Source organism: Triticum urartu, chromosome 6A (assembly GCF_056163025.1).
Source record: "Triticum urartu cultivar PI428250 chromosome 6A, HENAU_Tu73, whole genome shotgun sequence".
Taxonomy (NCBI): domain Eukaryota; kingdom Viridiplantae; phylum Streptophyta; class Magnoliopsida; order Poales; family Poaceae; genus Triticum; species Triticum urartu.
In genome coordinates this window covers 209,251,914-209,256,406 of record NC_141878.1, presented here as the reverse complement: position 1 = coordinate 209,256,406, position 4,493 = coordinate 209,251,914, and the positions used below count along the sequence as shown (strand labels likewise).

The window sequence follows — 4,493 nt, the reverse complement described above, 5'->3', positions numbered from 1 at the left end:
TTGACATCCATTTGCCAGATTTCATAAAATGTGGCAATTTGCTAACATGATTCAGACAAACTTAAGCATTGCTATGATTGAGAAAATCTCATCGTAGTCAACATCTTGAACTTTGTCAAAAACCTTTTTTGACAAACTAGCTTTGTAGATGTGACGCCCTCAATTCAATCGTACACTAATCATACACGCAAATGTGTACGATCAAGATCAAGGACTCACGGGAAGATATCACAACACAACTCTAGACACAAATTAAAATAATACAAACTTTATATTTCAAGCCAGGGGCCTCGAGGGCTCGAATACACAAGAGTCAGCGGAAGCAACAATATCTGAGTACAGACATAAGTTAGACAAGTTTTACCTTAAGAAGGCTAGCACAAAAGCAACATTGATCGAAAAGGCAAGGCCTCCTGCCTAGGAGCCTCCTAACTACTCCAAGTTGTCAGCGGCCGTCACGTAGTAGTAGGCACCCTCGGGGTAGCAGTAGTCATCAGTGGTGTCGTCTGGCTCCTGGGATCCATCATCTGGTCGCAACAATCGGGTATGGGGGGAAAGAGGTAGCAAAGCAGCCGTGAGTACTCATCCAAAGTACTCGCAAGACTTACATCAAATCTAAACTAAGTATGCATCTCTATCAAAGGAAATAGGTTGTATCTGTGGACTAAACTGCAGAATGCCAGAAAGAAGGGGAAAGCCTAGCCTATCGAAGACTAACATCTTCAAGCATCATGCAGCATATAGAAGGGTATAGATCAACATAATGTAAAGTAGTAGTGTTATCAACCTCGGCCAGAGATCCTTTCTCGACTCCCTGCGAGAAAGCAATCCAGAGCCATACTATCCAGTTATCATCACAATCCAATTCTCATCTCCATGTCTCATCTCAAGTATCCAGCTCTAGTTGTATCGATCGGGATACAACTCCAAGTGTCAGTTACCGTAGGACAGGCTATCGATAGATGTTTTCTTCCCTGTAGGGGTGCACCAACTTACCCACCACGCTCGATTAACTCCGGCCGGACACATTTTCCTGGGTCATGCCCGGCCTCGGCCAAACAATACGCAGCAACCCGACCTAGGCCTAATAGAGAGGTCAGCACGCCGGACTAAGCCTATGCCCCCAGGGGTCATGGTCCATCTCCCTAGGAACTCCTGCACGTTGCGTACGCGGCCGGTGAGCAGACCTAGCTACCTCCTTCAACAAGGCAGGTGCTTACCAGTCCAACCCGGCGCGCGCCGCTCAGTCGCTGACGTCTATTAAGCTTCGGTTGATGTATACGACGCAGAACGCCCATACTATGCCCACGTGATGGTTAGTGCTATCAGGCCAGAGGCCCCTCGGATCAAATATCCAAATCGTAGTGGATTAGGAGCACGCGGTAAAAAGCAGAGACTCACGATCGATGTGACCCCGTCGCCCCGTCTCGAGTACTTGCGGCAAGGGCTAAGAATGCCCGTCCACGCCTCATAAGTATCTCGCGGGCACCTTCTAGGTCAACCCGACTACACATCACTCGCTATTAAGCTCGCGCGGGTACCCCTCAGGGCTGACCCGTCTTTAGTACATGGCTCAGTGCAAAGTCATAGTAACCATAGTAACTGTGTGTCTAACACCAAGGGAAAAACCCGAGGAATCACCCCCGATGAATTCCACTCGGTGTTGTCATCAAGGTGAACGTAAGAGGATCCACCCTCGAGGTTCACATTTGATGGGTTGCACGACAGGGCCATAACAGAAGTGGTTAAGGAGGAAATCACCCTCGATGACCTCGACCGTATAGCTACACTACAGAGACCTCATCAGGAGTGATGTAAGAGGTTCCACCCTCGGCACTCGATGGTAACTCTGCAGAGTCGTACAACTAGGGGGTGATGTGCGGTGTCGGGGCCTGGACGTCGATCACATTGATCGAGTCATCGAACATAAAGTGAGGCAACTAGGACAAGGTGGGGTCACTCATGGATCACTAACAAGCCTATAGTAAGCAGTTTATGATAAGCAGGTAAGGTACAACAGCGGATACAAAAGCGGGCTATGCATCAGAATAGGAGCAATCAATTACAGTAGCAAAATCTAATGCAAGCATGAGAGAATGGAATGGGCGATATCGGGATGATCAAAGGGGGTTTGCCTGGTTGCTCTGGCAAAGAGGGGTCGTCGTCACATAGTCAATCACAGGGGCCGCATCGGTCTCGGGGTCTACCGGAGAGAAGAGGGGGAAGAAACAATAAATATGAAGCAAACATAGCATCACAAAGCATAATGTGGCAATATATTGTGCCGGGTGTGACCTAACGCATGGCTACACGATATAGGTGAAGGGGGAATTCAGCCGGGAATGTACTCCCGATTCCGGACCTGTGTCAGACAGATGACCGGAGGGGGAATGTTCCATGTTCAGATAGTTAGAGGCATCTGACAGGTAAACGGATCGCGTATTTGGATTTGTCTCGTCGTTCTGAGCAACTTTCATGTTTAAAACTTTTTCATCCGAGCTACGGTTTAATTTCTACGAATTTTCAAAGTTTTAAACAGTTATTTAGAATTTCCTGAAAATTGGCTAAGTCTGAGAATCACTCAGTTTTAACACCACTTTGCTGTTTTCCGAAGGCTATAACTATAGTTCTGTCCATCCTATGTCTTAGTGCCCTTTAACAATATTTATCATCTTACTGTGATCTACATGACAGTATCATTGACATCCATGTTAGAGTTCATTTGCTTGATAGAAACTGCATTTGAAAAGTGCCACTTGAAGTTAAATTCATTAACTGTTAAAATATACGAACATAGGATTTTGTGATTTTCATAGGATTTAATCCTTACATCTTTTGAATTTGGTCCAATGGAATGTTTTGAACCTTGTCAAGTGTACTACCCACACATCTTTATTTTAGCTATTTTAGGTTTGGTTTAGTTGCTGTTTTGAGGCTGTTCAGGGGGCTAAACAGTGTTGTTTTATAAAAGCTAGCAGCTGCTACAGTGTAGCTGCTACGGTAGCTTCCCATAAGAGCAGCGGCAACAGAGCATCGTGGACTTCGCCGGCCGGCCGTTTGTGGCAGTGGCTGGACGCGCGCGTGTACTCTACGGGTTCAGCGCGACCGGACGCATCCAGTGAGTGCAGCAGCGGGTGTAGGGGCGACCGGAGTAGAGCTGGGCATCGAGCAGCGTAGCAGCAGCAAGCAGCAGGCGGCGGCGAGCAACAAAGAAGCAGGGGAGAGGCCGCGGGCGCGCGCGGGCGGGAAGCAGCGGGGGAAAGCGCGCGGGCGTGGCCAGGGGACGGCCGGCGCGCGGCCGGTCGCGGCCAGGGGCGTAGCAGGGCGCGTACTGGGCGCCGTGGCGCAAGTCGCAATTCACGGCCAACGGGCGGAGTTTGGGCGGCGGTGGCGTCGCTCGTCCCGGCGATTCCGGCGACGAGAAGAGGCGGGGCTGGGCTCTATGGATCCACCGCGCCGAGGAGCGTCTAGTGGTGGTGTTGACTCATCGACGGGAGCACCGTAGGAGCTGCGGCGGCGGCGCGTCACGTCGGTCAGAGCCTAGTGTGCTCGGGCTCGAGCATGTGAGCTCGCCCGAGTCGAGTTAGCGCGCGCGATGCCTGGCAACTCCAGGAACGCGGCGAAGGCCACAACCGAGCCTCGGGTGGCCGGTGACACCCGCGGAGCGAGCCACGCCGACCGGTAACAACGGCGGTGATGATGTACAACGGCGGTGATGGGCGGATGCGTTTCGGACCAGCGCGAAAGGCGGCAAACTGCGACCGAACTAAAGGGTAAAAAGGGCGGGAGGAAGCGCAGCTCACCGTGGAGCTCGGTGACGCGCTCGGGGAGGCCGGGGACAGCTTGACGGCGGCGAGGTGTCGTGACCGTGCACGGAGAAGATGCCTCGATGGTGGCGGCAGAGAGCTCTCCGGCTCGAACCGAAGGATGGAGTCGAGGTGGTCGACGACGACGGCCCTCTTGGGCTTCTCCGTGTGGCGCGGAATAGCGGGTGTCCATGGTGGCACATGTTAAACGGCGACGGTGAGGTGCGGGTGAGGTGGATCTGAGGAGGCAAGAGGGGAGAGCGGCAAGGATGAGGGGGAAGTGGACGAGGGGAGTGGGAGGATGGGATCGAGGGGTCGGGACGTGGCGCCCTTATCCCCTCCCGGCGTCGGCGCCGGCGAGGTGGTCCGGGGCGACCCACCCCTATAGCGACCCGGTCGCGTGAACAGGGGAGAGGGGACCGGGGATGTTGGGCTGGCCATCGGTTCAGCTGGGCCGAGGCCCAGCGAGGGGGGAAGTCCTGTTGTTTTCTCCTTTTTTTCTCTTTTATTCTGCCTCTGTTTCCTATTTAAAAGAGCTACTGAAATAATTTTGTTAAAAGTGGCACTTTGCAAAAAATAGATAGGAACAAAGTGAAGCTGCATAAAAAGTTTGGGGTCAGAAGGAGTTGGCTAACCATATTTAGAAATTGAAAAAGCCAATGTAATTATTGTTGGACCACAAAATAA

General features: G+C 51.8%; 1 long non-coding RNA gene across 1 annotated transcript; it reads right to left on the bottom strand.

The window, feature by feature from the left end:
- Positions 1–252: 252 nt before the first annotated feature.
- Positions 253–4,238, bottom strand: LOC147964780 (uncharacterized). Its single transcript, XR_015607931.1, has 2 exons — positions 3,804–4,238; positions 253–527 (listed from the first exon to the last, which is right to left on the bottom strand). It is a non-coding gene; the product is annotated as an uncharacterized LOC147964780 (long non-coding RNA).
- Between the last annotated feature and the right edge of the window lie 255 nt (positions 4,239–4,493).